Source organism: Hippopotamus amphibius, chromosome X, assembly GCF_030028045.1.
Source record: "Hippopotamus amphibius kiboko isolate mHipAmp2 chromosome X, mHipAmp2.hap2, whole genome shotgun sequence".
In the NCBI taxonomy this organism is placed as follows: Eukaryota; Metazoa; Chordata; class Mammalia; order Artiodactyla; family Hippopotamidae; genus Hippopotamus; species Hippopotamus amphibius.
The window spans coordinates 2,366,163-2,379,487 of record NC_080203.1 but is presented as its reverse complement, the minus strand read 5'-3'; the positions used below and the strand labels follow the sequence as shown (position 1 = coordinate 2,379,487).

At 49.0% G+C, this 13,325-nt stretch overlaps 1 pseudogene; it reads left to right on the top strand.

Annotated features, from left to right (window-relative positions):
• Window positions 1–7,470: 7,470 nt before the first annotated feature.
• Window positions 7,471–8,959, top strand: LOC130842331 (olfactory receptor 1D2-like; annotated as a pseudogene).
• Window positions 8,960–13,325: the final 4,366 nt, after the last annotated feature.

The window sequence follows — 13,325 nt, the reverse complement described above, 5'->3', positions numbered from 1 at the left end:
CTCAAGCAGTACAAGGTGATTGAAGACAGTTTAGGAAATGGGAGAAAATGAAAATCAGTTAAGTCCTACCATTCAGCATTATGTTCTGTCAACGTTTTGGAACATTTTTTTTGGTTTTAAATTCTTTTCATTTAACACGTGAGCTTTTATTCTTTGCAAAACTCCTTCAAAAACATGCTTTTAAATGGAGGCATAAAAGATGCATTATAATGTAATCAGTGACAAATTTTTCTCTTGTTTTCCCTTATTATCGATAATGATTCAGTGGAATTCTTGTACGTAAGTTTCCGCATCAATGCTTATTTGCTGAAGATAGATTCCAAAAGGTGCAAATACTGAGACAAAAGTTTACTTTCCTAGTTATTTTTTAAAAACTCAGTTTTTACACAATTGCTCTCACAGTACACAACTGCTCTCCAGGAAATGTGCCCTGCCACCAGAATTCTGACATAGATGTCTCCCCACATCTATGTCACCATTGGGTTAGTTTCCTGCAAAAATAAAACACTGAGTTTGCACGTGAAGAGCAAACAACCCAGAAGCACGGCGATAGGAGTTTCGTAGTTTACTGGCTTTGTTTCGGACCCGTGAAGAAAAGTGCTCGGACACTTGGTTCAGCATCTGGGCAGGCGGACTTCGCTCCCTCTAAAGTATCCTGTGATCTTGGAAGTTTTACTTCTTCCTTTTCAATCCGGATGCCTTTTATTGACGGCTCTATCTCCTTATAATGGGCTGGATTTCACTTCCTGTGTTCATGCCAAGTGTTTTTGATTGGATAACAGACCTTGTATGCTTTCCCTTGGGTGCTGAGTATTTTTGTATCCCCAAACTGTTGTTTTCTTTTTTGGCCGTGCTGCATGGCTTGTGGTATCTCAGTTCTCTGACCAGTGGTTGCACCCGGGCCCCAGCAGTGAAAGCCCAGAATCCTAACCACTAGGCCACCAGGGACTCCCCTTAAACCTACTCTTGAACTTTGTTTCCAAGTGCTGTGGTTACTTGGAAACAGTCTGATTCTTTAGACTCTTGCTTCTAAGATTTGCTGCATGGTACTAGAGCAGTTTTTAGTGTAGAATTATTTTGCCACTACTGAGGCTGGCCCCTTCTGAGTGGCCTCCCTCAGGCCTCTTCAATTCCGAGGTTTCCATTCCGGCCAGTGGGACAGGTGTTCCTCCGGGTCCTGCTTGAGCCCTGAGCATCGTTACCCTGAATCCTTGCTGGAAGCCCTGTCCCAGGCCCGGGTGGTTTCCTCACACACTGGTGCTGATCAGCACCCCCTGATACTCCAGGGGGACCCTCAGCAGATCCCCAGGATCCTCTCTGCTTGCAGCTCTTGAGCTACAGCATCCCGGGCTCTAGGGCCCGACGTCAGACTCATCCTCCCTCCCTCACCCAGCGAAGCCCAGAATCAGCCTACCGCCGTGGCCTGACAGATGACTGGTGAAGCTGCCGGGTTGTTTTAAGATGGACGTCAGATTGCATCACTCTTCTGTTAAAAAAAAAATCTGCAAAAGGGACTCTTAGGGACAAAGCCAAAGAACTTACAGTGGCCTACAAAGCCAGACGGGATCCAGCCCGATTCCTCTCTGACCGTCTCCACTCTCACCCTTTCACTTGCTCAACTTGACTCAGCCGCACTGGCTTCCTGACCCTTTCAAAAATGCCAGGCCGGGGACTTTGCTGGTGGCCCAGTGGCTAAGACTCTGTGCTCCTAGCAGGGGACCCGGGTTTGATCCCTGGTCAGGGAGCTAGATCCCGCGTGTGCAACTAAAAGATGACGCAACTAAAAAGGTCCCACGTGCCGCAACTAAGACCTGGCGCAGCTAAATGAATGAATATTTAAAAACCAAACCAAACCAAACCAGAAAACGCCAGGCTGACTCCTGCATCAGGGCCTTTGCGCTGGTGCTCTCCAGACTGGAGCCCTCTTCCTCTGGGGATCCACCTGGCTCACCCGAAAAGCATTCCCGGCCACTCTGTTTAAAATTGCGTCCCGCTTTCTCCCCACCCGGACTCCTTTAACAGGTGTGTGTGGGCTAAGAGGGAGGTGGGAGCGCAATGATGGCAGCGCACGCGGGGCAGTAAAGAGTCGGCAGGTACGAAGGCGTGTGGGGGCCACGAAGCCCTGGCCGGTTTTGAACAGAGTGGGGACAAGGTCCACCGTGCATCTTAACAGGGTCCCAGTGCCTCCCACGTTGAGAAGAGGCCGAGGGCGGCCAGGGCAGCAACGGGGAGACGGGCATCCAGGCAAGAGACAAGGGCGGCTTGGACCCCTTGGGGGCCGTGGAGGTGGGGAGAAGGGCGCAGATTCTGCAGGTGTCTCGAACGTGGAGCCACCGGGACTCGCTGATGGATTGGACATGGCCCCGGACCTCCTCAAATCCTCAGCAGCCCTGCAGCGAGTCACCCTTCCTCCCGTCAAGGGCGTCCAGCCCACGCAGGGTCCGGCAGCCCCCCCACCTGCCTCCACGTTCAGGGAACGGCCACCTGCCCCGAGGACAAAGCCACACACCGACTCCACTTCCCAACATTTAATTAGGAAAAAGATTACATGGGCAAAGAAAACCGCATGCAGAAAGAAAAAAGAAAAGCCACAGGGGGGCCGGGGGGGCGGGTGAAGTGGGTTTCCAGGAGCGCGGGCCGGGGCCAGGTTCCTCCAGGGAGTGGGAAGAACAAAGGAGGAAGGCACTGCCGCCTCTGCCCCTCGGGGCGGGTGCAGGACAGGGCAGCGGAGGAGGCGGGGCCCGGGCGCGCAGACCACGCGGAGGAGGTTTGGCGGTAGGGCCCGGAGAAGGAGAGCTGGGGGCCCCCAGGCCCAGCTCAGGCCCTGGCGGGAGCCTGCTTCCAGCTCTCCGGGCGCTCGGAGGCAACAGGGCCCTGGGAGGGGGTGCAGTCCCCGCCCGGGAAGCCCGGGGCGGGGGACTGCTGTGGCGGCCGCAGGGGGACCCCTTGGCAGAGCCACAGTCTGAGGGCGGCTTCCGTGCCTCACCCGCCCCCAGTGCCGCAGGTGCGAGGCCCCCTCCTCGGGATGGCTGGGGCCAGCCAGGGCCAGGGCGAGGGGCCAGGGGCTAGGCCACGGCTGACCACGTTCCAGGGGAGCCGGGAGGAGGGCTCGAGGAGAGCCGAGGGAGGCCGGCAACCTCCGGGGGGCGGGGGGGCCGCGTATGTACAGATGGAGGCGGTGAGGGGAGATAAATTAAATAAATAGGTGCTTGGGGTATAAACAGGAAGGAGGTCGGGGCGATCACGAGCCCCGGGCGCGAGGCCGGGAGGGCGGGGGTATTGCTGATGCCGGGGGTGGGGGTGGGGGTGGTGTGGGGGCTTGGTCTGGGCACCCCCTCCCCACGCAGGGCCCAAAGCAAGGCACTCATGACGGGGGCCCAGGTGTGCCGGGGGCATCTCGGCCGGGTGACCTCTCCCGTGCCACCCGATCCAGGGCTCAGCCCCGCGACCCAGGCGGGAGACCCCCCCCCCCCGCCCCGGGACGGGGGGACGGCTCGGGACTGAGAAGCTCCCTCCTCACCGGGTCCGCCACCCTTAGCTGTTGCTGGACACGAGGCCGATGATCTGTTCCAGCTTCTGGCGCAGCTTCTGCTTCCGGCAAGAGGCGTCCAGGTCCAGAGCGGTGAGAACCTGGGGGAGCAGGCCCCGAGCTGGGCCCTCGAGGCCGCGGCTCCTCCCGGCCACGCCCCCCCCACCCCCCGCTCCCCGCTCCGCACCCCCTCCCCGGCGAGAGCGCCCCCCTCCCTCGGGCCTCAGCGCCTCCCTCCCCTCCAGGGCCCTGGGCACGTGGGGAGGGGCCCGGCCCCCCTCCTCTACCACCTCTGAGCATCCCAGGGCCCCAGGGCTCAGGGCTTGGGCCGCGTCTCCCTCCGCAGCTGCCCGCGGGCCCCCTGGTGAGCCCTCCAGGCTCAGGGCTCGCAGGGCCCTGCGGTCCACCCCTTCCATTCCCGACTCCAGCCAGGAATCCGGTCCTGAAGCCCGCGCGTCTGTCTTCCCTGCCCACCTGCTCTGCAGTCACACACCAGGCAGGTGGGCTGTCTGTCTGTTGAGACATTTTTCTCCTGCTTTGCTGTAGCTTTTTGAACAGATTTAAGAAAGTTAATTTAGTCTTTCTCTAGGAAGTCCAATACCTGTGCTTCCTCATGAACATTTTCTGCTAACTTCTTTTCATCCTGTGAATGGGCTGTATTCACTTGTTTCTGTGCATGCCTCTTAATTTTTCATTGAAAGCTGGCCATCTTGAGTATTATAATGTGGTTAATGTGGAAATTGGATTCTTCCCGCTCTTCAGGGTTTGTTTTGTTGCTTTCTCTGAGTTGTGGTTGCTGATTGGTTTGGTGAGTTTTCGAAACTGTTTTCCAAAAATTACGTTTTATCATGTGTGCTCTCTGAATTTTCTGTTCTTTCAGCTTTTGGTCAGTTAGTTGGTTTGAGAGAGATTTCCTTAAACACTCAGAGACAAAAAAAAAAGAAATAAAGAAAGAAAATGAAGCATAAGCTACTCTCCTGGGCTCTGTCGATTGGCTCTGTGTTGGGGCACTCCTTCAATGCTTAGCCGCAACTCTGCCTTAGCCTTCATTCCTTATGCTTTTCGGAGCCTAAATAACCCCCGGAGGTGAAATGATAGTGTTACGGTATCTATGGTCAGGTCTTTTGTGAGAGTGTATCCAGCCCTGGGCATGCATATGACTTTCTGGATTCCCCATCACAAGCAGGAGCTTTTCAAAGCCAATATTTCCAAAGGTGACCTTCCCCAGTTTTTCCTCCAAGGCCTTTGGTGTGTCTATTGTTTGCCCCGGCTGTAATTTTGTTTTTGCCCCAAGAGGCTGCCGCTTGTTCATTGTTTTCAAGGAACAGGCTCTTAGCTGCTTTTCTGCCCTGAGAGAGTTGAGTTAGGTGAGATAAAGGCCGGTGTCCTGTGTCAGAGAATCCCCAGATAGGTCCAAACAGACAAACCCAGTTCCTTGGGAAAGAAGTCTGCTCTTCTCTTCTCTGGAGCCAAGTATCACACGGGGAATGCAGCCTGCTGCTGTACTGGGGAGGGGTGTGCGGGCAAGGCTAAAATTCAAACACCAGAAAGTTCTCCTGTGTTGAAGTCATCTTTTTCTTCTTTGGTCACTGGGAACATTTGATTATATTCGTGAGCTCTGACAACATTGATGGTGACCATTTTTGCTAAACATCTCATTGTTTCTGTGGAGGGACAGGCCCTTGGAAGTCCAGCTTCTGCTGTTTTTGCGGATGTCACTCTTGGGCTTTCTTTTTAAAGAGGAGAGGAAACCCCGTGCTGAAAAGTAGCACTGGGAGTGAGGAGAGGCCACTGATCGTGCCTCCTGACCCTGAGGTATAGGTACAGGGGTGTGATAAGAAAAGATGTGTACCTTGGAGAGGGCTGCAGAAGGGAGCGTCTGCAGGGTGCAGAGCTGGGCCTTCTTTATGGTGGGAGGTAGAGGGATGCTTTGAGAAGAGACTGATTACAAACGATGAGTTCCAGAGCACCCAGTGAAGGTTGGGGTCTGAGGGGAGGGGTTTGGACGAGGCATTTGGGTTGAGGGAAAGGACGTCCATGCTGTGGTGCTTTGAGATGAGGCTTTGATTCCAGTCTCACTATGGATTTTAAAAATCCAGCAGGAATGTCAGATTTTACAAGTGCCATTGTAGCCTCCAATAGAGATTTATAATATAGTTTTCCTTTCCCACCAATTTGTGTGATTATTTACCTGAATAGATGTCATGGTATCAGTCGTCCTTATGTTCCTACTTGGTGCCTTATCCCTTCAATACTGCTGCACCGGTTTTGAATCTATTGAAGATTTTTGCCTCATTATTCTTCTGTGTGTATGCTGTTGTCACCGGATTTTGGTTTCAGTGTCATGCTGGCTTGAGGCCAGCTTGATTCAGTGGTGAATCAGGCAGATGTCATTCCTTCCCTTGTAAAGTCTTGGCAATTAGGTAGGGGACTCGTGAGTTGAAAACCTGATGAACTAAAAGAATTTTCTCTTAAAATCAACGGGATTAAAAGCACGTGCTTATTTTTAGGTGCAGGTCTGTGAGATCGTTTCCAGTGTCTTCCGGGAGTGTTTGCTTGCTCATCACCTGCCTGTTCTTGAGTCAATATTTTAAAATCAGATTCTTAGTTTTTTAAAATACTTTAGTCAGTTTTTATTTTATTTTTTTAATTAAAAAGTTTTTATTTAGTATTTATTGGCTGTGTTGGGTCTTCATTGATGCACGCAGACTTTCTCTAGTTGTGGCGAGCGGGGGCTACTCTTTGTTGTAGTGCACGGGCTCCTCATTGCCGTGGCTGCTCCTGTTGCGGAGCACGGGCTCTGGCCGCATGGGCTTCAGTAGTTGTGGCACACGGGCTCATCGTTGTGGCTCATGGGCTCAATAGTTGTGGCACACGGTCTCAATAGTTGTGGCACACGGGCTCATCGTTGTGGCTCATGGGCTCAATAGTTGCGGCAAACGGGCTCAATAGTTGTGGCACACGGGCTTACTTGCTCCGCGACATGTGGGATCTTCCTGGAGCAGGGATTGAACCCGTGTCCCCTGCATTGGCAGGTGGATTCTTAACCACTGCGCCACCTAGGAAGCCCCCTTAGTTTTCCAGTTCATCTGGATTTCAGGTTGGTGAGTGTAGATCTGTCTATCTAGTGGCGTCACGCCACACGAGCATTTAGCCTTTGTGGGTTCCATGACATGGACTTGAGAAGGAGAGACAAAGTCACAGGGACATAACTTCTTAGACATGCCCTTATGTGTGACAAGGCCTCGTGAGCCTTGAACCCCTAACTGTGCTTGTGCCCCAAAGTGAGTCCATCACAGACACCGCCTGAAAGCCTCGATAACATCCAAGAGAACAGTCTGGGAAACCGATACATGTTTATCATTGAAAGAAAGGTGGAAGTAAAGATTTCACCCCCCCCCAGAGATCACCACTGTTGGTGAGCGTTCTGGTGAACACCATTTCGTGAATCTTTGTGCGAATATATACACATGAATAGATATGTCTGTGTATACGCCTGTGAAGTAGATCTGTCTAAGGACACTCTCTCTCTCTCTCTCTCTCTCTCACGTGTGCACACAGAGACAGAATTGTTCCTAGTGGCCATCACCCAGACTCTTACCTGGATAAAACACAAAGGCCCTCAGGGGTCCAACCAGCGGTCTCACCTTGACAACTCAACTGCCCTTGCTGTCTCCAGCCACTCTCCCTAAACCAGGCCTCGTCTTCAGGTCTCTCTGTCTTCTTCTCTGGCCGGTTCTTCTTTCCTCCCAGGGAAGCAGGCGGAGCGCCCGCCCAAGCTGAGTCACAAGGAAAGCCTCAGCTCGCCCCTCCTGCATTCTGTGGCGACCAGACAGCCCCACGACGAGTGAGTCTTGTCGTTACTGCCTCAGTTTGGAGTTCCTTCCCCAAATGTCACAAGTACGGTTTTAGCCACCGAGGAAGGTTGTGGTGCATGTTACCCCAGACTGCCTCTGGCCTTGTGGACGGATGTGTTTCCAGCGCATATCGACAGAAACCAGAAGCCATGGTGAGAGGCGACCCAACCGTCATCTCGGAATTCCTCCTCCTGGGACTGTCCGAGGTGCCTGAACATCAGCCCCTCCTCTTCTGTCTGTTCCTGTGCACGTACCTGGTCGCTGTGGTGGGGAACCTGCTCATCGTTCTGGCCATCAGCTCCATCTCCAGCCTCCACACCCCCGTGTACTGCTTCATAGCCACCCTGTCCCGCGTGGACATCTGCTTCACCTCCGCCATGGTACCAAAGATGCTGCTAAACATCCAAACCCAGAGCCAAGCCATCCCCTACGCAGCATGCCTCACGCAGATGTACTTCCTAATTGTGTTTGCAGAGCTGGACAGTGTCCTCTCGGCAGTGATGGCCTATGACAGAGTTGTAGCCGTCGGTCACCCTCTCCACTCCACCACACCCAGGAGCCCCAAATTCTGCATCACATCTCTGTCTGTGGCTCTGGCGGTCACAAACATCTATCCCTGACCCTCACCCTCCTCGCGAGTAGCCTGTCATTCCGCGCAAGTGTCAGAATCCACCACATCTTCTGCGAGCGGTGCGCCTTGCTGAAGCGCTCCTGCTCAGATATCCGCATCGGCGAGTTGGTGGTTTACAGCGCGGGGGGCGCTGTCTGTCTGTCACTCCCTTCCTCTTTATTTCTGTCTCCTACGTGCGCATTTTCTCAGCCATCCTGAGACTTCGGTCTTCGCAGGGCAAGCTGAAAGCCTTCTCCACTTGCAGTCCCCACCTGGCCGTGGCGTCATTGTTCCACGGGACCCTATTTGGGGCGAACCTGTGACCCTCGTCCTCCTGCGCAGCCGAGGACTCAGTGGCCACGGCGCTGTATGCGGCGGTGGCTCCCATGCTCCGCGCTTTCATTTACAGTCTGAGCAACGAGGACGTGGAGGGGGCCCTGAGGCGCCTCCTGGGCTGGAGAAGGGTCTGGTCCTGGTGACAGCAAGACAAAGATGCCTTTTCTTCTCCTTGCCTTCAGGTGGGAGCGGACCGTCCAGGACACGGATGTGTTCTGCCCAAGTCAGGGGTCCAGCTCGGCCCCGAATCTCTGCTGTCCTCGCGTTCATCTGCTCATTCCGCCACTCCTCCCTGAGCGACTCTCGTGTGTCAGGCCGCGGGGGGACAGCCTGCCTGCGCGAGCACTTAATTTTCCATTCATTCTATATGTCTTTCGAGATGCGCCTCAAACCCTGACGGCCCCGTGAATTCTTACCACGTCACAAGTAATGGAGCGTTCCGTTGTGTGCTGAGCAGGCACTCTTTTGAGTGCGTATGTGTAATGACTCAACGTCCAAAACATCCTGTGATGGAGACGCCATCATATCCCCATTTTCTAGCTGAGGAACGTCATCAGAGAAGTGATGGCATCCTCACCTGCTTGTGGGGGAGTCCCTTCTCAAGAGAACAAAAGCTGCCATGGGCGGCTCCCGTCACCAGGTGGCAGTGGACGCACGGGTTGAGGAAGGAGCCGGGGGCCCCTCAAAGGGCTGCGCGGACCCACCCTGCCGTGTGACACACTTCCCAGACCACAGACTTACCTGCTGCCTTCACAAAGGACATTCCTCGAGCACGTGAAGAGAATGCATGCACCACCCCCACCACCCGCCCCTTTCTCGGCACGTGCACGTGACAACAGTCACAACTGTGTGGCTGGGAGCCTTTTCCAGGGATGGATACGATGATGGTCCGTCCCATGTGCTCTGCTACAAGATGGGCTTTTCAGCCTCCTCTTGGGAGGTGGGCTCCGTGTCCCCGACACTTGAATCTGGGCTGGCTTGTGACTATTAATTTCCAAAATTGACTTAAGAAGAGATGAACAATTTTTTTACACTAAAACTAAAGGGAGATTTTGAAAGGTGGCCAAAGATTTAGCCCAAAGAGAAAGAGAAATCAGGTCCGCATTATTTCATCCAACTTCAAGAAAGGGACACAGTTTGAAGGTATTAGCCTGCTGTGGTCCCCTTTGCCTGGTAAAGCAATAAAGTATTCTTTTCTACTTCAGCCCCCACATAAAAGAAATTCACGAAAGAGAATATTCACCTATACCAAATTATTCTTTAAAATCAATAAGATTAACTTTAGCCTGGAAATGGAAACTCATGGGCATGCACACACCTACACATACAGAAAGAAAAAAAAATCAAGGACAGAAACCACCTGTTAAAAGAGTATCATAGCACAACTTACTACTCACTCTGCCTTTTTTTCTTAGCCCTTAGCAATTCTTTTAGCTGTTTTTTCTCTACCTCCATGAGGCCAGAGATTTTGTCTGTCCTATTTATGTGACATTAATAGGTGCTCAGTAAATACGGGTTGAGTGAAGGACTGAGAGAATGTAATTACATATAATTCACTGCATTGATAGGTTGATTGATAAGTATCCAAGGGTGTGTATGCAAGGGTGTCTATCTTAACTGGTTTCTTATTGTTAATGTAATTGATGCTCCTTGTAAATTATCAACAACAATGCAATAGAATGGACAAGGAAGTGAACAGAAATTCATGGAAAGAGAAATACGAGTGGTTTTTTAAAAATTTTTTATTAATTTTTATTTGTTTATTGGCTGCATTAAGTGTTTGTTGCTGCACGCAGGCTTTCTCTATTTCCAGTGAGCAGGGGTGACTCTTTGTTGTGGTGGTGGGCTTCTCATTGCAGTGGCTTCTCTTGTTGTGGAGCATGGGCTATAGGCGTGCAGGCTTCAGTAGTTGTGGCACGTGGGCTCAATAGTTGTGACTCACGGGCTCTAGAGCACAACCTCAGTAGTTGTGGCTCACGGGCTTTGTTGCTTCAAGGCATGTGGGATCTTCCCGGAGCACGGCTCGAACCTGTGTCTCCTGCACTGGCAGGCGGATCCTTAACCACTGCGCCACCAGGGAAGTCCCAAAATGCAAGTGGTTTTTAAACATAAGGAGAGACAATTGCATTCATAATTTCAGAAATGCAAATTGAACTCACAATGAAATTCCCTTTCTCAACTCTCAGATACCAAAATCCAAAAAGATAGAAATATAATTTCCCACAAAAAGACTTCAGACTTGCAGTGTTTTATGGGAAAGTTTTACTTTTTAATGTTCATGGAATATACACATACCATAATGTATTCCAAAGATGGAAAACCAGCAAATTTTTAAGAAGCTACTATGACCCTGATACTGAATCACCTTCAGTTAAGTAGAGAAGAAACCTTTGCGATGGTCAAAGTAATATTCATAGGGCAAATAACAACCTTAAGAGGATTCAATATAAACTGATTAAGCATTCAAATCCAGAAGGTATTAAAATGACAACAGAGACACAAAAACAAAACACGGAAGGTGACAAGTAATAAAGATAAAAGCAAGTAGCTTGAAAAACTCATGTAGTATAGGGCAAGGAAACCAAGATCTGGTCCCTTGAAAAGAGCAACAATATAGACAAAGAAGAAAAATCCAGACAGACACCATTAGAAATGAGAAGACAATCTAACAACAGATATAGACATATGGAGGACATTTTAAAAATTCACAAAAATACTCCATATTGTTTTATGACAATCAGTTTTAAACTCTAGATGGGATGGGCAACTTTCTAGGAAAGTATGGAAAATATATGCAGCTCAAGAGGAGGTAGGAAAACAAAGCTGATCAAACAGCTTAGAAGAAATAGAATAAAAGATTTGCTTTTCCAGAAGGCACTAGGTCTTAGTCTAGTAAACTTTTTAGCACAGATGATACAATGTTATTTAACCTGTTGCAGAGCATAAAGAAGAAAACTTCTCAAGTTATTCCATAAGGCTGGCATTACTCCTGAAATACCTAAACTTGAGCTGAAGCCAGCACACAAAGTGAAAAGGGTTTAAAAGTGATGAAGAACATGTATCTTAAAACAATTTGGCCAACTTAGTACTAATGCCGAAACGCTGGGCATTCCCATTACGATCGGGACAACTGTCATTGAACATTTTTGTCAAAATTCTAGCCTAGCAATAAAGTGGAAATAGATGTATTAACTATTAACATCGGAAAGGAAGGGGTAAAAGTTATGATCATATGTAAATATGATTATCTTTCTAGAAAACTCAAGATAATCAGCTGAAAAACTGCTAGAGCTAGAGGATCAATCAAATGTAACAAGTGAGAAATAAGTAATGCAAAAATCCATACTACGACTCCAGTCCATGGGGAAAAAACTACTTAAAAGTGGCATTGGAGGGGACCTACCTGGTGGTCCAGTGGGTAAGACTTCATGCTCCCAATTCAGGGCGCCCAGGTTCCAGCCCTTGTCAGGGAACTAGATCCCACATGCTGCAACTAAAGATACTGCAGCCAAATAAATAAATAAATAAAAATATGTTTTTAAAGTGGCATTGGAAAAATATCCTAACACAATAGTAACCAGGATAAAATATTACCTTAGCAAGAATAAGAGGAGCTTATGTAAAGAGACTGAAGAGGTTCTCTTGAGAGAACCTGGTCAAAGGAAGGGACATAACACCTTTTGGTTTCAGGCATGTAGAACCCGAATATAATCTTTTTTTTTTTTTTATTTTGATGAAAGACTTTTACTGCTCATTTAGAAGAATAAATGTCAGAGAAAAAAAAATGTGATCACTGAGGACTTTTTGTACCAGACGTTAAAGGGTAAGATACTTTAAAGAGAGTGCTATTGGCAGACGAATCAACATACAGATCATGTGAATATGCATCCATCCTCACAATAGAGCATGAGGGTGATGGAAGAGATCACGAAGGAAAACTGATAGATTTGGCAACATAAAAATGAAAAGACAATCCACTCCCTAGAATAATGGAAATAAAAACAAAAATAAATAAGTGGGACCTAATGAAATTTAAAATCTTCTGCACAGCAAAGGGAACTATAAGCAAGATGAAAAGACAACCCTCAGAATGGGAGAAAATATTTGCAAACGAATCAACAGACAAAGGACTAATCTCCAAAATATATAAACAATTCATCCAGCTCAATATCAAAAAAACAAACAACCCAATCAAAAAATGGGCAGAAGACCTAAATAGGCATTTCTCCAAAGAAGACATGCAGATGGCCAAGAGGCACGTGAAGATGTGCTCAACATCACGAATAATTAGAGAAATGCCAATCAAAACTACACTGAGGTCAGGGTCATCAGAAAATCTACAAACAGTAAATGCTGGAGAAGGTGTGGAGAAAAGGGAACCCTCTTGCACTGTTGGTGGCAATGTAAATTGATAACAGCCACTATGGAGAACAGTATGGAGGTTCCTTGAAAAACTGAAAACAGAGTTACCATATGACCCAGCAATCTCACTGCTGGGCATATACCCAGAGAACGCCATCATTCAAAAAGACACATGCACTCCAATGTTCACTGCAGCACTATTTACAATAGCCAGGACATGGAAGCAACCTAAATGTCCATCAACAGATGAATGGATACAAAATTGTGGTACATATATACAATGGAATATTTTTACTCAGCTGTAAAAAGCAATGAAACTGGGATATGTGTAGAGACATAGATGGACCTAGAGACTGTCATACAGAGTGAATTGAGTCAGAAAGAGAAAAACAAATATTGTATATTAACACATATATGTGGAATATAGAAAAATGTTACAAATCAACTGGTTTGCAAGGCAGAAACAGAGACACAGATATAGAGAACAAACACGTGGACACCAAGTGGGGAAAGCGGGGGGCAGGGGTTGGGGGGGAATGAATTGGGAGGTTGGGATTGCCATATATACATTAGTAATAAGAAAAAAATATCAAATTGTATTCCTAAATGTATGCAGTTTATTGTATGTTAA